The sequence below is a fragment of the Rhineura floridana genome, chromosome 4, assembly GCF_030035675.1.
Source record: "Rhineura floridana isolate rRhiFlo1 chromosome 4, rRhiFlo1.hap2, whole genome shotgun sequence".
Taxonomy (NCBI): Eukaryota; Metazoa; Chordata; class Lepidosauria; order Squamata; family Rhineuridae; genus Rhineura; species Rhineura floridana.
The window spans coordinates 70,400,408-70,423,318 of record NC_084483.1 but is presented as its reverse complement, the minus strand read 5'-3'; the positions used below and the strand labels follow the sequence as shown (position 1 = coordinate 70,423,318).

The 22,911-nt window shown below is 42.1% G+C and overlaps 1 protein-coding gene across 4 annotated transcripts in view; it reads right to left on the bottom strand.

Moving 5' to 3' along the window:
* ANKRD6 (ankyrin repeat domain 6) overlaps positions 1-22,511 on the bottom strand; it is a 128,939-nt gene extending 106,428 nt beyond the window's left edge. Inside the window, exons 1-2 of one of the 4 annotated variants that reach the window (XM_061623322.1) lie at positions 22,347-22,511; positions 18,175-18,454 (exon numbers count right to left, since the gene is read on the bottom strand). The gene's annotated coding sequence lies outside the window, so the exon portion shown is untranslated. Of the gene's footprint in view, positions 1-18,174; positions 18,511-22,346 lie in introns of those variants that run through there. The other 3 variants (XM_061623321.1, XM_061623324.1, XM_061623323.1) reach the window with 3 other exon arrangements.
* Positions 22,512-22,911: the final 400 nt, after the last annotated feature.

Genomic DNA, 22,911 nt, shown 5'->3' with positions numbered 1-22,911 from the left:
CCCTAAGGGGGGTGGAGCAGGAAGGCCTCCCTAACCACCCTGCAGGGATGGGGCCCAGAGAAGGGGATTGGGCTTGGACCACCCCCTTTTCCATGGCAGGGTGTCCTCGCACAATTGGGTAAGGTTTAGGTTCTGCACTTTCCTCTGCAGATCATTTTTGCATGCAATCAAGCATTTGATTGGCTTTATTTAAATAAATGTGGCCCTTGATTTACCCACACTTCATCTTGTCTCACCTCTTCATTTCCCAACTATAGCTGCAAAAGGTTTCGTGGTCAGATGAGACCAAGATAGAGCTTTTTGGCCAAAGCTCCATGTGTGGCGCAAACCTAACACTGCCCGTGCCTCAAGATACACCATGCCTACAGCGAAGTATGGTGGTGGCAGCTTCATGCTGTGGGGATGCTTCTCATCAGCAGGGGTTTGGGTATCTTGTTAAAATGGAAGGAAGAATGGGTGGAACAAAATACAGGGAAATACTGCAAGAGAAACAGCTTCAGTCCACTAAAAAACTGAAGCTTGGGAGGAGATTCACTTTTCAGCAGGACAATGATCTCAAGCACAAGGCCAAAGCAACATTGGAGTGGCTCAAGAACAAAAAGGTGAATGTCCTACAGTAGCCCAGTCAAAGTCCTGATCTGAATCCCATCGAGAATCTGTGGCGCTTTTTGAAAATTGCGGTCCGCAAGTGACGTCCAACCAACCTGAATGCCCTGGAGCGAATCTGCCAAGAAAAATACACTGAAATCCCTCTGACATTGTGTGCAAAGCTGATACACACCTACCCTAAAGCTGTTATTGCAGCAAAAGGTGGTTCTACCAAATATTAATGTATGGGGGTTGAATACTTACACAGTAGGGCTCCGCTTCTCGGCATTCCGCTAATACGGCGGTTTTCCCCAGATAGCATGCGTGTTTGTGTGAGAGAGTGTACTGGGACTGGGGCTGTCACTGCAGCAACTCGGGGCTGTCACTGCAGCAACTCAGCCAAGACCAAGACGGTGACCCGGAGCAAACGTGGGGGGGGGGGGCAACTCTGCTTTTGCCCCATGCCCTGCACATGCTAAGGGAGGGCCTGCTGGCGGCAGTGTCTGTGGGGGTGGCTGTCTGTTGCCGCTCCCCCTCCCCCAGCTGGACTTGGCTTGGTGGCTGCTTTTTCCAGCTGCTTGGCTCCGAGAGAAAAATGCTGCACTGCCTTCTCCCCTCGCTGCTGCTGTGCACAGTGTGCGCCTTCTCTCGGAGCAGTAGTGATGCTCTGTTGGTAGTTTTAATGGAGCTCGGCAGATCACAGGTTCCCTGGCCAGAAGAGGTGGAGACTTGGAAGGTGGGGGGGGGGGTTGAGGGTGTCAAGGCTCCACACACATTTCGTACACACCCAGCTCCTCACTCGGGCGGCCTTCGCTGAGCTGCTGGAGCTGGACGCGGCCGTGCAAGAAGAAATGGGAGGAAGACAAGTTCAATAAGGAGTACAGTAGGGCCCTGCTTTTCAGTGATTTTCGCTTTTCGGCGGGGGTCTGGAACCTAACCTGCTGTATGAGTGGGGCTCTACTGTACAAGCAACATGTTTCAGTTTATGTTTCTTACAAACATTTCTCAACATAAAACCAATGTCACTTTACAATCATTGATTTTGAGTTTCAGTGTTTCAAAATAAAATATATAGAAAGAAATTACATTTGTAATTCTGTAATTCAGCACCGGTCAGGGGTCTGATTACTTTTGCAAGGCACTGTATACTTTTCATATATTCCTATATCATTCATATACTTTCTTCAAATATTTGTTTTGCCATTTAATTACAATTCTGTTGCATATTTCCTAAATGAAATACTACACTCAATTACCTAGAAAAATAATATCCTCATAATAATAGTATGTAGTCATATGAGATTTACTGCTACCATAAAACAAATTAGGCTTGTCTTGTCAGTGTAATAAAACTATTTTTCTGCTGGCTTTCTTTCTGCTAAAACAGTTAGTGGCAAAAATGCATCATACATAAGGGCAACAATAGTATTTACAATTTTAAGTCAGAGCCTGGAACTTCCTGTAACACCAGGCATCCTGAAGATTTTAAGAACAACGCATAGAGTTTGAGCAGAGCAAAACTACTGTAGATAGTTTAAGCTTCACTGAATTTGTTTGAAGGGCACAACAGGAACTAACAGTGTTAGAAGTGCTACACAAGGCTGTGGCAGACATAATTCTTCAAAACCTTTTCTGTCAGCAAGACCAGTCGCTCATGCATTCTAACTGTTTGGGGAAATAACTGCAGAACCTCCATCCTGTTCTCTTTAAACTGACCTTCCTGAGTGTACTAAATATTTTCCTGCAAATGTATTCCAATAGTTTGTTCACAAAAAGGGTCTAGGATAAAAAAAAAATCATTTGGTTTAAGAGAAGAATAAAATCTTACAAACAAAATCTTACAGACAAAAAAGCATGGAACGTGTAAGTGAAGGTATAGACCTACTTTTGCACCAGATGAACAGTAAAGACATTTCCACTTTCATGTTAAATAATTGTGCTTTTACATACCAAATCTTTAATTCTGGTAATTATCCTCTTCCAAAGCTTATTTTAAGTTTTAGAGCACTATCTTACGAATTTTTAAGCAAAAGTAAAACAAGCTAAGTAACTACAGGGCCCTGCTTTATGGCGTTCCGCTTTACGGCGTTCTGCTGATGCGACGGCTTTCAATCGGGAAATTCCCTGTTTTAAAGCCGATTTTGCCATTTTGCGACGTTCTCGCATCATTTTCGTGCGACGCGGCCCATTGTAGTCTATGGGGCCCCGCTTTACGGTGATTTCCACTTTACGGCGGGGGCCTGGTCCCTAACCCGCCGTATTAGTGGGGCCCTCCTGTATAAAGTATTTTTGGAACTTCCAATTTGCAGACCTGTTGTCTTCTGCTTATAAATTTTAAGGATCAAGGCTGTTGCAGAGCCCAATCCTATGCATGTTTACTGATAAGTGTGAGACTTACCTTCTCCTTTGTCTTCCTAATTTTTCTGTCATCTCATAAGGAAACACAGAGTTGCCCTAATGCCTGCCTGCCTCCAGTTTTGTACACACTCTAAATCTTCTGTGTATCAACCCTGTATCTCCCTTCTCCAATCACAGCTTATTGCTACTAGTATATGCCATTCTTTCTCCAACTTAAACAAAAGATTACACAGAAAGTGTGTATGTCAGAGGTAGCCATTGCCTCTACAATTTCCCAAACTCGTGTGATGCCCTCAATTTACAAAGGAAGAATTTTGGAGCTGAGATACCAAGGGTAAGAGTGTGTGCACAGAAACGAAATTGTAAATGAGCAGAGTATGGGAAACCATAGATGAGAAAAAGGGGGGGGGGGCTCTGGCAATCCACATGGACTACAACTCCCAGCAGCCCCAATCTACTAGCATGGCTCATGGTGGGATGATGGATGCTGTAGTTCAGCAAAATCTGGAGGACAACAGTATCCCATCCCTGCTGTAATATGTTTATGCTTATATGAGACAGAAGCTTAGGCCAATGCCTTAACATATAATTTCCATTTAAAAATATATATCAACTGATTTGTGAGCCTTAAATCCCCTTAACACAGAAGTAGCCAATGTGGTGCTCTCCAGATGTTCTGGACTCCTGCTGGGAGGAAGGGCGGGATATAAATCAAATAATAAATAAATAAACCAGCTCCCATAATCTCTCATCATTGGCCATGCTGGCTGGGGTTGATGGGAGTTGGAGTCCAATGATATCTGGAGAGCACCATGTTGGCAACCTCTGCCTTAACTCTTAAACATCTACTTCTGTGTGTGCATCTCTATGTGTATAGGGGGGAAACCTGAGATTCTACTGAATACATAATACATTTAAAGGACCTTTTAAAACATACTTCCCCCAAGAATCCTAGGAGCTGTAGCTTACTCCTCACAGAGCTGTAATTCCTAGCACCATTAAAAAACTACAGTTCCCAAGATTATTTAAGGAAAGTCATGTGTTTTAACTGTACGGTGTGAATGTGACGTCCCTTTGCTGACTTTTAACTAAGCACCGTGCAGCTATCCAAGATGCACAGAAACATATCTGGCCGTTTCCTAACAGAGAGAAGCCTTTCCTAACACCTTTATACACCTAATGCATTGGTTGTGTACTATACAGCCACAAGAGTGGCTGTAAACTATAGCCAGCATATATTTTTTGCATTCTGCAATATTAAATTGAAAATACCCCCCTGCCATTCTACTGCTTCCCATAAGCTCATTTCAAAACAAAACCATACAAAAACCATACAGGTATGGTCCTGAACTCAGAAACGCTAGCTTTCATGTTTTCATGGCACTGAGAGAGAATCACGAGTTCAAAGTGTAAAACAAGAGAAAAAAATCCAGACCCCTTTTCTCATAATTTGTTGAAATAAATTAAAAGTCAGCCATGTTCACAGAGTACCTGTAATCCTATTACTGACCTTGACGCATACTCTGACCTTCATCTTCTGCAGTTTAAAAGTTAAAAAAAATGGCTGGCTGATTTTTTAATTAATTTAAGAAATTTAACACTGAAGTCTATTATAGCATTGGGCATGCTCAATAAGAACCAAGTGTCAGTGTTCTAAAAGCCAGACTCATAGCTGTTTGGCTTGGCTAATCAGGTGGTCACACCCATGCCAGACCTTTATTTCACTTTAGACAGTCATGCTTCTCCCAAAGAATACTGGGAAATGTAGGTTGTGAAGGGTGCTGAGAGCTGTTAGGAGACTCCTATTCCCCTAACAGAGCTCTAGTGGTCAGAGTGGTTTAACAGTCAGCCCCTCTTCTGGGAACTAGCTCTGTGAGGGGAATAGGGCATCTCCTAGCAATTCTCAGCACCCTTCACAAACTACACTTCCCAGGATTCTTTGGGGGAAGCCATGACTGTCTAAAGTGAAATAAAAGCCTGGTGTGGATGTGACCAGAGACAGCTTTGGTTTAAATTTGGGTGGGAGACTACATGTGCCTGTTGTAGAATAAAAAGGTGGGGGAAACCCTGAAAAACAATGATACTGTTCACATTGTTTCCCTTTTGGAAAGGAAAGGGGCTTCCCCTCTGCCCAGTGCCCACCCACCCAATCTCCTCCCCTCGCCCTATCCTCCACCTACCCCTCCTACCCTTCTCTCCCCCTTCCTTCTCCCCCCCTCCCAGCCTGTCCCACAGGTCAGTTTCACCTTTCCTAAGAATGATTGTACAGGAGTAAATCCCATGGAACTCAAAAAGCATGTTAATGATCAAACCTGCCCTTCTCCTCCCCTCCCCCCTGAGTGCTCCCCTCCCCCTCCTCTCCTCTGCCCTTCCTCCTCCCCTTCCCCTGCTCTTCCTCCTGCTCCCCTCCCCATTGAACTCAATAAGCATGCAAATGGTCAGATGTGCCTTTCCCTTTCTCTTCTTCCCCTCCCCTTCTTCCCCTCTCATCTCCCTTCCTCCTCCCTTCTTCCTCCCCTCCCCTTTTCCTTCTTCCTCCTCTCCTGCCCACTTAAGCCCTCCCTCCCCTGCTTTTCTTGACTGAATGGGAGTAAATCCCATTGAACTCAATAAGCATGCAAATTATCAAACCTACCCTCCTCCTCCCCTCTCCCTCCCACATGCTCCCATCCCCCTCCTCCCCTCTGCTCTTCCTCCCTCTCCCTCCTCCTCCCCCTGCAGTCAATTTCACCTATGCAAAGCATGATTTCAGGGGAGTAAATCCCACTGAATTCAATAAGCATGCAAATTATCAATCTATTCTCAGCGAACTTGCACAGGATCCCATTTCTTACCTCCCAGATTAAAAAGCAGATAAATTCACCATTAGGCAAACAAACCTTTGCGGTTTAAGAACATACTTATAGCTAACAGATATTTCTGGCAAACTTTAAAAAGCAGGGAAATTGGGCAGCTATAATGAATGCACCATGGAGCAGGAGACCTGACCTCCTCTCTGAGATATTGTACTGCCCTACAAATTTGAAAAGGTGCAAACACAATTTAGCTTGGTCTTTCACAGTTAAATCCACTTTCTGTGTAGCTTGGAAGAATTTGGTAACATGTGCCTCTGAGCATACGGTGAGTGGTGGCAACACCTGCAATCAGCCCAAATAACAGAAACAAGACATGTGCTGTGCTCATCAGGAGGAAGCAACAACGTTAAGACAGTTGACATAGTTCAGATAGTCACTGTAAGTATGTTTGATTTACTTTGCAATTTTAGTGACGTTTCCTATAGTAAATCATTTTCCTTTGCTTCTGTTTCTGAGAATATGTGAAGAGCAGCAACACTTTACAAAATTTACACTTAAAAATCTCCAAAAACAATTGTGGAATAATGGCACTGACTATTCTGCACAATAGTCTCCAATGGACATGAGTATATCAGTTCACACAAGATAAAACAGTGGGAGGTGAAACATATTCTAGCAAATTTCTAAGTGTGCTCTATGTTTTTAATTGACCATGCCCACCTTTCCTTATGGACTGTTTTAAGCATAGCAAGCTGAAAACATGCATCTTGGGCAGGTCAATTTGTTTTTCCAACAGCTAGAGTCACTCCAACACATTGTAATCAGTCTGATTTTACATCAGACTGCAGTTTCAGATTCAACTGTTAATGCACCCAAAAGAGAAATAGAATATAACCTCCAGTTTGAAACACAAAAGGCTGTCTGTCTTCACCATCATATGACATTGACCAATACAAAGGCTTTGAAATTAATGAAAATAAATTTGACACACATTTCTAGGGTAAATAATGAGAGAAATCTAATTTTCTAGGTTAGATTTTCTGTAAAAAAAAGTAGTAACACAGGAAAGAAGCAAAGTAAGAACACCACCAGCAAACATAAAAAATTGTCATTCTCATCTTTGGATATGGCAGGTGTTGCCACCACTCACCATATGCTCAGAAGCACATGTTACCCAATTCTTCCAAGCTGTACAGGACATGGAATGGACTGTGAAGACCAACCCAAATTGTGCTTGCATTTTTACAAATTTGTAGGGCAATACATTATCTCTGAGAGGAAGTCAGGTCTCCTGCTCCCGTCGTGCATTCACTATAGCTGCCCAATTTCCCTGCTTTTTAAAGTTTGATAGAAATATCTGTTGGGTATAGGTATGTTCTTAAACTGCAAGGTGGTGTTTTTTTTGCGTATTAGTGAATATTCTTTGAATGCATGCTATAATCAAATCATTACATTTTATTGAAATTGTATTGCAGTGTTGTGTGCCTGATAATCTGATGGTGCCTTAACTTTGTCCAGCGCCCATTTGTCTCATTGTAGTGGCTTGTGGGTTCACTCCATGAGCAGAAAAAATGAAAGAACTCTTAATTTGTTATGAAGGAAGGAAAATGGAAATGGGCTACCTTCAAGTCGATCCCAACTTATGGCAATGCTATGAATAGGGATTTCATGGTAAGCAGTATTCAGAGGGTGTTTACCATTGCCTCCCTCTGAGACTAGTCCTCCCCAGCTGGCTAGGGCCTGCTCAGCTTGCCACAGCTGCACAAGCCAGCCCTTTCCTTGCCCGCAACTGCCAGCTGGGGGCAACTGGGCTCCTTGGGACTAAGCAGCTTGCCCACGTCTGCACAGGTGGCAGGGCATGTAACCTCTGAGCCACTCACTGTGGGGGTGATCTTTAGCTGACCCTTTATACCCAGGAGACATGAGCAGGGATTTGTAGACCAGCACTATATTTTGCTCCTGTGCCACACAAAAAAACTAATTCCAGAAGTCTGAAACAAATAGTGAGTTTGTATGGAGAGAGGGGTGACAGAAGAACAAAGAACAAAATGCCAACAGTGCTTTGGAATGAAGAATATTATCTGTGAAGGATCTTGTAAAACCAGATGTTTTCACTGAGATAGTAGATCTTCATTCCCGAGCCTTCTGCTGCCTTCTTCTGACACAGGGTGTAAGTGGATGCTAATAGTATTCTTGTGACCCCTTATGACCTTTCTGAATCTGCCCCAAAGCACCAGCTATTTTTCTGGAGAGCAAAATGGGAGCGGTTTGAAGCTACAGCTACACACAATGTTGCTGAATTAGCTGTCAATGTTGGTACAGTGCAACTCAAATGCGCAAGAAGCAATGTTGTTTTTACAAAGCACCTTGTACACTTCTGGAACTACTATAGTAGTGCCAGTAATGTACTGTACAAGATGTATTTTAGAGTAATATAAACAAGACACTATAGGATTCTTCCCTGCAATTGTAAATTTCAGCCATGGGGAAAAGTCAAACAAAAGGAAAACTCTTTGGGCAGCAAAGAGAAAGAATACTAGACTCTGTTTTGTGTATCTTTCTCGCAAAAGCCACACAGATTTTCCAAACTAGTATAAAGGGATTTTTCTGTAAAAAATATTGTTACATAATGTAATGTGCCACTGATGGCACTATATAAATAAGGAAAAGAATGCCCCAGAATTGTACTTCCGTATCTGTAAGCAGATATGGGAAAGGTATTGCTTCATGTGTATGTAAGATTTCTGGATAGAAAGTTTCTGAGGGCAAAGAAAGCATCTAGATGGCTTCAGTCTTAACATGGGCACTGATATGTATACCTGCAGTGTAACATAACATCCTTGGTATTGCTTACAGAACATTATGCTTTGTGATGTTAGGCATATATAGTGGCATGTATACACACAGCAGTACTTTAAAGAGTAATGTAAGGGCAGGAAGAGAAGAAAAATCCCTGCACTGGAAAGCTTACAGTCTAAATGCCAACAGTAGAGGATGCACAGGGGTGGGGTGGGGTAGGGAGGTGAGAAAGGGAGAGGCTAAAATGAGAAAGGGTGGACATGTTTCTGATGGAGATTAAGATTTAAAGGAAAAGATATGTTTTCAAGTGCAATAGAGTGGCTAACTGTAAGTACTGGGGAACTGAGAGGTGTTCCCCATAAATTCATCATTTCCTAAGGTGCCTCTGCCAGGAGCCTTGCAATACAAAGTTATACATGCCTACTCAGAAGTAAGTCCCATTGAGGTCAATGGGACTTACTTCCAGGTAAGTGTATATAGGGTTGCAATCTTAATGTCTCACCACCTGCAGAGGTGAGGCAGTTGGCCACCAAGAAAAGAATAATCTTGATGGTGGCACCCAACCTACGGAATACACTCCTGAAAAAGGTCCACATGGTGCCTTCCTTGTTAAGTTTTAAGGATCAGGTTAGGAACTTTTAGGAACTAATAATTACTGAATAATCAAATCTGATTTTATCTGCTGAGAACTTACATAAAGGCAAGTTCTTTATGTTTGTTTGTTTTATCTGATTTATTTTTATTGAGGGATGCTGCTTTTATTTTAGGTTGCTATTTGATTTTTGATTCTTTTATTCATTTGTTTTTAAAATCTATTCTTGTTTTATCAATATTTATAATATTTACTGTGTCCCACTTTGAAACTGTTTGGAACTCCCACTGTTGTCACCATCTGCCAACAACGTTCTTCTGCTGTTTACATACGACAAATTGGTCAGTCTCAATGCAAAATAATACATGGACAAATCTGACATACCATGACAACACCACTAGAGGTGTATGCAAACCAGCCTACAGTTGCTTTATAAAATTAAACTGATTATACACTGAAGGGCATATTTTTCAAATCTATTAATTTTAAGTGTAGCAAAATTTAAGGAAGGTGTTGAGAAATAGGAATTGTTAAAAAAGTGTAGCAAAAAAAGTAGTTCAAGTGTCAGTTACCTAGTTTGACTATCACACATTAAAAAAACTAAAAACAAGAGACCCATGGAACAAATATTTTGATAGATTATTATTAACTTAAGTAGTTAAAAGAGAAGAAACATTTTAAAGAATTAAACAGATAACTGCTATCAGTGCCTATAGCAGATTCTGGCACCAAGACTTGTGTTCCTTTTCAAGTCATAACTTATCCTAACTTTTAAATTTCACCTTGAGAAGAGGCCAAAAATATAAGAGACACAAAACTAATTTTAACGTAATATGAATTTCTTTGGTACAAAAAATAGAGACCTGAAATACAAATTAGCTCCATGCATAATGTTTTATTGCAACTCGTCCCCATGATATGTTTCACCTTATATGAAGGTAACCAGAGCATTCAGCCCCTCCCCAGTTCTGAATTATAACATGCCTTTTGTGTATTTAACGACTAAAACTACACATCATATATCTTATACAAGCACATTCACATTAGCTAGGAGGCAGTTTTTCTATCATCCTTTATGTTGTTTTTAGAGCTAAAATCTGCATGAATACACTACCATTTTGATATATTTAATTTTCCCCATCTGCATGATTTTTCTTTGATATTTGTACTGTGACTGCATTACGTTAATACTCAGTACAATACAGGACTAAATCCACCCCTGTTTCCAAGTGCCTGAAGCAAACTTCAACTCATCCGACAAGAAAATCATACTCCCTTGACAGGCACTGTTTTGGAAAGTATTTGAGGGACAGAGAGATTCTCATGACTAGGCTGCTATATGCTTAGGGCAGGCAATGAAGAAGACTAAGACTTTTGGAATTTGCAGGTAATGATAATCATCCATATATAAATAAAATATTGAGAAAACTATGTGCTATGTGCTATTGTACACTATTGATCTGAAAATGAGAAATTAAAAATAAAAGCTATGTTGCATGAAAGTGGCCTTGCACAAAGACAGCCATCACTGCCAAAGCAGTGGCTGCTGCAACATTCATTTGTCAAAGTTTTGTGGAAACATGTTTAATGTGGCTGTTAAAATCCCCACTGTCAGGATCCCATCTGCTGCCACCACTTGTCAGGTCCCTACCCGTGGTCATCGCATTGTCACGGTCCCACCTCAGGGTCCTGGTCTCTTAACGGTTCTCTCACTGGCTCTAGCAAATATCTCTCAAGATCCCACTGCTAGGCAGCACCACCAGACACTCCCTGTAAACAATATTGCCTTGAGACTGTGCCTTAGTCTCCTCCTGGCCTATTGCTACTTTGTGTCTGGGTGCACTTGCAGGCCACAACTCCCTTGTATCTTTGTGCCTATAAAGAATACAGCCCTGGGTTGCTCTAGATACCTGATGATGTTACACTATCTCTTCACTGCTGCCACCATTGATGCTGTTTCCCAACCTTGGTATATGCCCTGCCCACCCTTCTGGTCTGTGTAAACCCAGCCAAGGATCAGGCATTCTGGTAAACCAAGAAATATTTATTTATATACACAGGGAATAACAAGATTACTTAAAGGTATCGTCAACAAGCATGTGGTTTCATAAGATGCGTTACTCTTTATGTTTCTAGTCGTCAATAACCTGCCTCACTACCCGCCTAATCCAATCCACCCAACAAAAGCCTCCCAAAACCAACCAACCTCTCAACTGTCATCCTCTCATTAATACCATGTCCAAGTGCCTGGAGTCCGTTAGTGGATGGATGGGCAAGAACAGGCTGAAGCTAAATCCCGATAAGACCGAGGTGTTGCTCGTGAGTGATAAGAGAAGGTTGGGAGACATCGACTTGGTGTTTAACGGGGTGAGATTACCCCTGAAGGATCAGGTCCGCAGCCTCGGGGTCATTCTTGACTCCCAGCTGTCCATGGAAGCTCAAGTTTCGGCAGTGAGCCGGGCAGCTTGGTATCAATTACATCTGATACAGAGGCTGCGACCCTACCTTCCTGTACAGCTACTCCCACGAGTGATACATGCCCTGGTCTCCTCTCGCTTAGACTATTGTAATGTGCTCTACGTGGGGTTACCCTTGAAGACGGTCCGGAAACTCCAGCTGGTGCAGAATGCGGCGGCACGCTTGATTACGCATAGCCGTCGCCGGGAACATATCACCCCGGTGTTGATAGATCTTCACTGGCTACCAGTGGTTTACTGGGCCCAATTCAAGGTGTTGGTATTGACCTTTAAAACCCTATACGGTTTCGGCCCGGTTTATCTAAAGGACCACCTCCAGTATCACCAATTAAGCCGCCTCACAAGATCAGCCACGCAGGATCTCCTCTCGGTCCCACCGGCCAAAACAGCTCGGCTGGTGTGGACCAGAGAGAGGGGGTTCTCGGTAGTGGCTCCCACCCTCTGGAATTCTCTCCCCTACGATCTTCGACATGCCTCCTCCCTGATGAGTTTTCACCGAGCTTTAAAGACCTGGCTATTCAGGCAGGCCTACAGGAACTTTGAGCTAGATTAGTTTGTAATGTATTAATTGATGTTTTTGATGTTAGTTTTAATTGATGAATGTGGTTGTATTTTATTGTATTGTGTATTGTATTTTATTGTATTGTGTATTGTATTTTGTTGCTGCTGTAAGTCGCCTAGAGTGTCCGTTAATCCGGACAGATAGGCGACTAACAAATAAAATTTTATTATTATTATTATTACCTTCAGACACTCAAGTGCTCAGCCAATCATAATACAACACTCATCAACATTCCAACCCATGTACTCCCCCCCTCACTCAGTCTACTTACCACACATACTCTAATAAACCCACACTTACCGTATTTACAGTATTATATATATACAGGGACATCACACCCACCAGTATTGAACAGGGATAGGAGGATTGATCCTCAAATCATCTAGGGTATGAAATGGTCATATAAAGAGGAGTTGTGGCACAGCAGCAAGACAGTGACAACTCAAATATCTGCCACAAGCATGATAAACATCAACATTCCATTGAACATTTCCATCTTATGCATACATACTAATATTTTACAACAGAGAAGATTTTCCATTGTTAATAATCTGGTAAATTTTATACTGATTTCCATTCTTAAAATCTTCATTTTTACTATTATGAACACAACAATTTAACCAATTCACAAGTTTGAGATGCTGCATAAAATGACTCTCTCTACTAAGTAAATAATGCCTTAAGGAAATTACATTTCACCATTCTTTTCAACAGCAGCGGTCACCCAGATGCTATCTTTAATTGCACAGTAAAGCTGCCTAAAGTCCATTAGTTTCAATAGGATTTAAGTAGCCTGCCTTTGCCCAATGTTGTAGTGTCTGGCCTCATGGAGGCCATTCATCATGTGAGCAATATCCCTATCTATTGACTTATTCCTATGGAGAAGGAGATGCAACAGCAGCTTCCCAGTAACTGCATCCAAAGTTATTTTAATCTTTCATAGCCTAAACAAAGGGGAAAAACATGGCAGTAAGCTAACCTCAAACAGAACTATATGTGTATTTAATGTTTTCTCATGCATGCTACCTCAGGCAATGCTAATTATTATGCTTTGTTGTCATTTTTAATTTTCAAAAAGAAAGGAAGCTTAATTGTTTATACAGCTATGGAAACAGATCATATCTGTTCATATTTTAATATGCTGTACTTACAAAGTGTTGTATCTTGGAAATGGGGTATCAAAAGGAAGTCACCCAAAACAGGATTAGCTGTTAAAACAGTAAATTTCTGCCAAAGCTTTCACTTCCTGGTAGAAACTCTCCCATCCAATGGTTAATTTTTCTCATAATTGTCTGTGACCAATGCAGTCAATCACTGATATTACACAATTACTCAAGCATCCTGTATTTATACATTATATGAGGAAAATAAACTAGAAAATATAGGTTAGAGCTTATTATATCGAACAACCACTGTTGCTTATTTTCAAATAGTTTAATTATGTTTTTCCTCCTTGCAGTAAAAGCAAAACAAGTGGTGTTTAACCCACTTTTCTGCTTGCAATAATTATACAGTGTGTTGCAATAGTAATAAAAAAATACAAATAGTAACAAAAACAGTCCTGAGTTCAAGGTAGCCTTAACATCAGATTCTTACCTGTCTCTCAAGAGAACTGTGTTTATGACAAGTGTATCTATAATTAGAATGTATGCAGTTTTTCAAAAGTATTTAAAAACAAAAACAAAAGTAGAGACTGTTAGTAAGCAGGCTTTGGTTAGTTTCACAAGTTCATAAGAACATAAGAACATAAGAAGAGCCTGCTGGATCAGGCCAGTGGCCCATCTAGTCCAGCATCCTGTTCTCACAGTGGCCAACCAGGTGCCTCGGGGAAGCCCGCAAGCAGGACCCGAGTGCAAGAACACTCTCCCCTCCTGAGGCTTCCGGCAACTGGTTTTCAGAAGCATGCTGTCTCTGACAAGGGTGGCAGAGCACGGCCATCATGGCTAGTAGCCATTGATAGCCCTGTCCTCCATGAATTTGTCTAATCTTCTTTTAAAGCCATCCAAGCTGGTGGCCATTACTGCATCTTGTGGGAGCAAATTCCATAGTTTAACTATGCGCTGAGTAAAGAAGTACTTCCTTTTGTCTGTCCTGAATCTTCCAACATTCAGCTTCTTTGAATGTCCACGAGTTCTAGTATTATGAGAGAGGGAGAAGAACTTTTCTCTATCCACTTTCTCAATGCCATGCATAATTTTATACACTTCTATCATGTCTCCTCTGACCCGCCTTTTCTCTAAACTAAAAAGCCCCAAATGCTGCAACCTTTCCTCATAAGGGAGTCGCTCCATCCCCTTGATCATTCTGGTTGCCCTCTTCTGAACCTTTTCCAACTCTAGAATATCCTTTTTGAGATGAGGCGACCAGAACTGTACACAGTATTCCAAATGCGGCCGCACCATAGATTTATACAATGGCATTATGATATCGGCTGTTTTATTTTCAATACCTTTCCTAATTATCGCTAGCATGGAATTTGCCTTTTTCACAGCTGCCGCACACTGGGTCGACATTTTCATCGTGCTGTCCACTACAACCCCGAGGTCTCTCTCCTGGTCGGTCACCGCCAGTTCAGACCCCATGAGCGTATATGTGAAATTCAGATTGTTTGCTCCAATATGCATAATTTTACACTTGTTTATATTGAATTGCATTTGCCATTTTTCCGCCCATTCACTCAGTTTGGAGAGGTCTTTTTGGAGCTCTTCGCAATCCCTTTTTGTTTTAACAACCCTGAACAATTTAGTGTCGTCAGCAAACTTGGCCACTTCACTGCTCACTCCTAATTCTAGGTCATTAATGAACAAGTTGAAAAGTACAGGTCCCAATACCGATCCTTGAGGGACTCCACTTTCTACAGCCCTCCATTGGGAGAACTGTCCGTTGATTCCTACTCTCTGCTTTCTGCTTCTTAACCAATTCCTTATCCACAAGAGGACCTCTCCTCTTATTCCATGACTGCTAAGCTTCCTCAGAAGCCTTTGGTGAGGTACCTTGTCAAACGCTTTTTGAAAGTCTAAGTACACTATGTCCACTGGATCACCTCTATCTATATGCTTGTTGACACTCTCAAAGAATTCTAATAGGTTACTGAGACAGGACTTTCCCTTGCAGAAGCCATGCTGGCTCTGCTTCAGCAAGGCTTGTTCTTCTATGTGCTTAGTTAATCTAGCTTTAATCATACTTTCTACCAGTTTTCCAGGGACAGAAGTTAAGCTAACTGGCCTGTAATTTCCGGGATCCCCTCTGGATCCCTTTTTGAAGATTGGCGTTACATTTGCCACTTTCCAGTCCTCAGGCACGGAGGAGGACCCAAGGGACAAGTTACATATTTTAGTTAGCAGATCAGCAATTTCACATTTGAGTTCTTTGAGAACTCTCGGGTGGATGCCATCCGGGCCCGGTGATTTGTCAGTTTTTATATTGTCCATTAAGCTTAGAACTTCCTCTCTCGTTACCACTATTTGTCTTAGTTCCTCAGAATCCCTTCCAGCAAATGTTAGTTCAGGTTCAGGGATCTGCCCTATATCTTCCACTGTGAAGACAGATGCAAAGAATTTATTTAGCTTCTCTGCAATCTCCTTATCGTTCTTTAGTACACCTTTGACTCCCTTATCATCCAAGGATCCAATTGTCTCCCTAGATGGTCTCCTGCTTTGAATGTATTTATAGAATTTTTTGTTGTTGGTTTTTATGTTCTTAGCAATGTGCTCCTCAAATTCTTTTTTAGCATCCCTTATTGTCTTCTTGCATTTCTTTTGCCAGAGTTTGTGTTCTTTTTTATTTTCTTCATTCGGACAAGACTTCCATTTTCTGAAGGAAGACTTTTTGCCTCTAAGAGCTTCCTTGACTTTGCTCGTTAACCATGCTGGCATCTTCTTGGCCCTGGCGGTACCTTTTCTGATCTGCGGTATGCACTCCAGTTGAGCTTCTAATATAGTGTTTTTAAACAACTTCCAAGCATTTTCGAGTGATGTGACCCTCTGGACTTTGTTTTTCAGCTTTCTTTTTACCAATCCCCTCATTTTTGTGAAGTTTCCTCTTTTGAAGTCAAATGTGACCGTGTTGGATTTTCTTGGCAATTGGCCAGTTACATGTATGTTTAATTTAATAGCACTGTGGTCACTGCTCCCAATCGGTTCAACAACACTTACATCTCGCACCAGGTCCCGGTCCCCACTGAGGATTAAGTCCAGGGTTGCCGTCCCTCTGGTCGGTTCCATGACCAACTGGTCTAGGGAATAGTCATTTACAATATCTAGAAACTTTGCTTCTTTGTCATGACTGGAACACATATGCAGCCTAAGATGCAGTAGATTGGGTTTTTTTTATTGCACATATACATGTTATATGTATGCTTGCAATATGTAGTCAAAAGCAACTTTCCAGTGTGTTTGTATATGGCAGGGGGCCACCACACGCGTGGTAATCACATTTGACAATCTACATGTAGGGTACGTATTATATCCTCCACTGAAGCAGCTATTGTTTAGGAAGTTTGTAACATGAAGAGTGTCCTCTTCTGAAAGTAAATCAATGGCAGGTGACAGGAAGAAATGAGATATAGCTCCAGTGCTGAATTCTGGAAAGTAGAGGTGTTGACAGCAAGCAAGATGAGGTGGCAGATTTTGGGTGGACTTAATTAGTGAGAGATTAATAGATCTGATCCATTGGGTAGAATCCACTAGAACAGCTTCCTGCAGAAGTCGCACTGAAATGAACGGGAGTGGCATAACATGCACATGTACCGCTCCTATTGATTTTAATGAGATTTGCAGAATTACTCAAACTGTGGCCCAGTGGAGCATGTGTGTGTATGTTGTTTCAATTTTCCACAACAAGTTTGGATCAGCCATGGACAGGGCTCTTAGCTCAGCCTGGAAGACGCGGATATGCTGCAGGTCAGGATAGAGAAGCGAAGACTGGAGGCCAAATGCAGCCATCCAGCCCTCTCTATGTGACCATTGGGACTCTCCCTAGGCGATGTCCCCTCCTTTGGTTACATTACCCAGTGGTGGCTGGTGCCTATTGGGACTGGTGAGGCAGAAGGCAGGGAGCCCAATGGCAGGTGGAGTCAGAGGCAATGACAAGCACAGCCAACTAATTCTAGGCTCATCTCCCATCCTCCTCCCTTCTGAATTGTTCAAGGGCAACACTGTGACCACAAGGAGGAAACAGACAGGCAGCAGCACCCCTTGGAATGGCTGTAAATAAGAAGGCAGGTAGGTGGGAGCTGGCTGAGAGCAGACTGAGACTGGAGGGACAAAACCCCATTTGCCTTTATGGACCAGCCTCCACTGGCATTACCTCTGCTCAGGCCACACCCCCAACTGGCGCTGCTCCACACACTCCTCAAGTGCTTTTATCTGGCTGGAATGAATCCTTGGACTATGATCAATTCATCTTGATTGGAGGTGGGATGGAGCAATGTGTGTGTTATATAGAAACCTCTGGTTTTTGCATAGGTTGATGTAAACTACTGTATGTTAAGAATCACATCCATTGCTCTGCTCACTTTCACTCCTGGGCCCACCCACCACTGGCATGCAGCTCCCAGAAGGATGCGAATGAAGGCGTGCGGCCCTCGGGGTGAAAGAGAGTTCCCCACCTCTGCTCTAAGTCCCCTAACTTCAAATGTAAAGTGGGCCGGGGGGGGGAGGCACTGTGGTCATACTCTTGACTTCCTTTTATTGCCAGGACTGAGCCTTGGGACATCAAAACAGGCTCATGGCTGAGCTCTGGCTCAGATTTAAACCCTGGAAGGTTCTGATGTCAGGAGGAGGGGCGAGAGGAAGAGGCAATACTTAACAACGCCGCCAAACAAACACAGCAAGGGGAGGGGAAGCTGTTTATAGGAAGCCGCTGCATTCAAAGAGCCTCTCTCCTGTCCGCTTGTTTACAGTGCATAGACGCAGGGTAGGAGACGGCTGTAAACCTCTCTGGTGCACAAGGATAACTCGCCTCTCAATGCAATATATATATTTATATATTTAAAAGACCTACCTTTTCTCTTCGCTCGCAGGACGCCCTGCTACGCACATCCCAACTCAACATACGAACAACCCGTGCAAACGATGGGTTTGAGGACAATGGGTGGGGAAGCCTCTGCTGCTTGAGCTGCCCCGCGTAGGAGCGCTCGGTTTGGTCCTTCCTTGCTCCACCCTCAAGAAAAGGGTTTGTAAAGTTACTACGAAATCTTGCTCCTTTTCACTCCACAGGTAACTGCTTTCCGGCGAGGGGCTTGTTTGTAATCCACTCCGGCAATACCATCTAGTGGCCACATCTGGAATCAGCAGAAGGAAAACGACATGTTGCTCAGAGAGTGGGGTCAACAAGGCGAGATTGGCATTGGTGAGCGACATCTAGCGGTCCGATTCCGGAACCACAAAGGGGGATAGAGGGAATTGATGGGAGAGCCAGGCAGGCGAGTTATGAACCCATCCCCCCTTTGGTTGCGTGCCTCTGTAGTTCTAAACTTTTACTAAAGAGTAAACCCTGTTGAACACCGTGGGACTTACTTCTCAAGAAGCATGTTTAGGATTGTGCTGCACGACATGTGCAGAGAAACTCAAATGGCCAAAGAAGTGACTTTTTAAGTGAGTACACAAATTCATGTTTTTTTAAAAAAAACACAATACTTAAGACAATAACTTCAAAATCAAGGGTAACTTGTGTATGTGAAATGGCTATCACAAATCAAACACCACATATTCATATTTCATACTTACTAGTTTTAACTAAGACTATTCACTCATGTTGGTCTAGGCAGGTCATGAAAAGCAAGCCTTGCCGAGGTCTTTTTTCAAGTGCCTGGGCTCAGTAACAGGGCCACCATGGATTTTTTTCATCACTGACAAATCGTGAATCAACAAGCAGATTCACAGGCAACAGAATGGCAAAAACCTCAATTTAATAGGATCATGTGTGCTGAGACTGTAGGCCAGATCTCTAGCAATAAATTTAAGAAACTATTGAGCCACCCACACTGACAGTAAGGGTGCTTTGAGATGGGGGCTTAATTTGCAAGTGGATTGTTGGCAACAGGTCTTTTTTTAACTTCTCCCCAGAAAGGCTAAATCTGAATTAAATGGGGATATACAGAGTGGCATTTTGATGCCAATGAAGTCATGTCGACACAGCAAAAAGCCTTGCACACATGAAGAACACCAATCCCACAATAAACACCTATTTGGAAGCACCCTGCTACACCAGTCCTATATGCACACATACTTGGAAGCAAGCCCCACTGAATACAGTGAGACATCACACTGCACAAATGAAAGACATAATTAAAAATGGCTTCACATAGAAGCTTATTATGCTCCAGAAACTAGCAGAAAATTTATTAGGCAAAACTAGTGAATCTGGAAATGAGGTAGGGTTGCCACCTTTACCCATTTGGCAAATTAAGGTAATACACCACATCAGTGAGACAAACCAAGCAGGGCCACAAGTTTGCAAACAGACTGCTTACATCCATTTGAATTAAGTGATCTGTTAACAACCTAATTGTGAGCAGGATTGCAGCCCAGGACATCAAAATAGGGAAGGGGAAATGTCAAAGATTTGTGAGAAAGGAACAGCTTACGAACAGAGGATAAAGGCAATGGGGGCAAGAGATGAAGGAAATGGGGCCTACGAGATAGTTGGTTTGATCCAGAGAAAGTTTCTCCAACAGAGGATTTCCCTCCTTAAATCTTGTATGTATGTAGCTCAAGGCCCACTGATTTATTTCGTCCCCTTTTGTTTAAAGTTGACAATTAGCCATTTTTGCACCTAAGTCAAAACATGGGCCCCTTTACCTCACAACAGCAGCCAGCTTTCCATCACAGAGCAAGACAAACTGCACCTGTGCTGGAATGTAGGGCTGTGATAATTCCATTGCCTCTTCACATATTTCAGTCAGCCTTCTAGTAACAGGCAGGAGCGTGTATTCATGCATGCAAAATGCAAACATATATACACAGATAAATTCTACTTTAGGTGATGGAGATACTGTTTATAGAGAAATTGGATTAGATACAGATTTGAATGTATGTGTTGAACTTTGTGTAAATTATGGTGGGATACAGTTGTGTCATCGTAGACAAAGCTACACATGTCTGTTCAAGAGACAGCAATAGCTCAGGGGTAGAGCATCCGCCTTCTATGTAGAAGGTCCCAGGTTCAATCCCAGGCATCTCCAGGTCAGAGAGACTCCTGCTTAAAACCCTGGAGAACTGCTGCCAGTCAGTGTAGACAATACTGAGCTAGATGGACCAATGATATAACTCAGCGTAAGGCAGCTTCCCATGTTTCCTCCAGAGGGTGAGATCCAGATCAACAGGTTTAAAGTACAAGTAAAAGAATTTGGACTAACGAGGAAGAACTGTGTTATAGTACAAGCTGTTTGACAGGGGAACATACTGCAATGGAAGATGCCACTGTCCTTCATTAAAGGTTTTTAATCAGAGGCTGGATAGCCACCTATCAGGGAGTCTGTAGTAGTAGGTGTCCTACATTGGCAACAGACTGGACTAGATTAGATGTGGAGAACAAATTGTCCTCCAGGTGTTGCTGAACTACAGCTCCCTGGCCATTGGTCATGCTTTCAGGGGCTGATGGGAGTTGTAGTGCAACAACATCTGGAGGGCCAGAGGTTCCCCACACTTGGACTAGATGGATCTTTGACATACCTTCCAACTTTGATTCTATATCCAGACAAGTTTATAACAAATTATATAATTTAAAGATTTCAGCTCTGAGTGAATAAAATTTATCCATTATTTGAGATAAAATAATAGGGATGGGTTGAGAAAAGGAAGAAAATAATAGATACTCATATTAATATCCCAACCCAAGTGTCTACAGAGAAATGTACACAGTGTACAGTATATTGTTGTTGTTGTTGTTATTTATTGCCCACCCTTCAACCAAAGGTCCCAGGGTGAGTCACAACAGTTTTAAAATAATCCTTAAAAACATTAAAATCACAGCACAAAAAATATGATACCATTCCACTGGAATAACATTGAAACAAAGTGAAATAAGTTATAGTTTCAGTTAATAATCTGAAGCAGTATCGGATTATTTAACTACGGATGACAATCCTGAGGAATTCTATATGTATTTTGGGCAGTTTTTACAGTTTACACAACACTTTATTTGAATAAGGGGTCAGCATAACTTACTTGCCCCCAAATGTATTTATAATGCCTAGACTCAGTATTGAAACACAAAGCAATAGCAAAGACCAGTATATCTAGTGTGTTTAGTCTCCACATATATGGGATTGGGGGGATGTCACCAGATATGCATTCCACATATTCAGCCCTGAAAACTCATGTCTTATCAGTTTAGCCCCAGTTGCATGGCCCTGTCCTGAGTGTTTACTCAGAAGTAAGTTTACTCATCCCATGCCCCTTACTCATAGGTTCAGTATGCACAGAATTGAAAGTAGGGGTGCCAGGTTCAGGGCCTGAGACTGATCCTGTCTCTTTAGAAGAAGAGAAAGTCAGCCAAGTGCATGTGTTCTTGCTACACTGTCATGAGAAAAGCCACAAGCTGGAATTCTCCCTTCCCCCTGCACAACTTTTAAAGATACAGAAGACCTCTTGGTTGCCAGGCCCAACCTCCAAGAGGTCTTCTGTATCTTTAAAAGTTGTGCAGGGGGAAGGGAGAATTCCACCTTGTGGTTTTTCTCATTATAGTGTAGCAAGAACACCTGCAGTTGGCTGACTTTCTCTTCTCTTAAAGAGACAGGATCAGTCTTAGGCCCTGAACCTGGCAACTCTAATTGAAAGGTATTAAAAAAGTTATCCAAATAAAACAAAGCAATACCAGATGTAAAGAAAAGCATAAATGAATAAATACTAAAATTACAAACATATTAAACAGTGTAAACTACATACAATATTATAAGCATGTTGAAACTCAAGGAATATTGCAGATAGATTTCATCAGTTATTTCATCAGTTATTGCTTTATTTATTTTAGTGAACTCTTTGATATCTTGATACTTTCTGCTTATTTGGCACAAGAATGTGCAGCCATAACTATAATTTATTTGTATGCTAATGTCCAAGTGATGTATAAATGACCTAAATAAATAAATAAAGGATACAGTAAATCAGTGCCTCTGAAGTGTCATATCTGATTAAACTTGTTTGCCAATATGGTTTCAAGGATTTACTTACCATCTTTACTGGCCCCCTCTCTCCCAATGCCACTGTTGCAACTTGTTGAAGTAATATTAAAAAGACAGTGCTTTTTGTATGATGACCATATTGAGGCACTTGGGAGTGTGACTCTATGCACATCTCACAAGTAAAATCTTGCAGACTTCTTGTTCTGAGAGGCTTACAATGCAACCCTATGCTTGTCTACTTAGAAAAAGTCTTACTGAGTTCAATGGGGCTTGCTCCCAGGTAGAGGTGTATATATAGGATGGCAGCCTCTCTCCCTGGTAAGGATGCATAGGACTGCAGTTGTGTAACAGGTGCTGGGTTTCAAATCTAACCAGAATACTCCACCCTCAGATGTACTCCTGAGATAATGGGGTTATAGGCACTCTGTACCTATAACCTATACCAAATGCAACAAGAGAGAAGGATGCCAATTCATTTCAATCGCTGTTTAGAAAGAATAGCTGTTTTGGAGAGCTTGTGATACCATTGCACTACAGTGGGTGTGAAAAGGTATACAAGCCAACATAACTCTGCACGACGATTATCAGTTACCAGGACCGTTTCCTTTACTGAA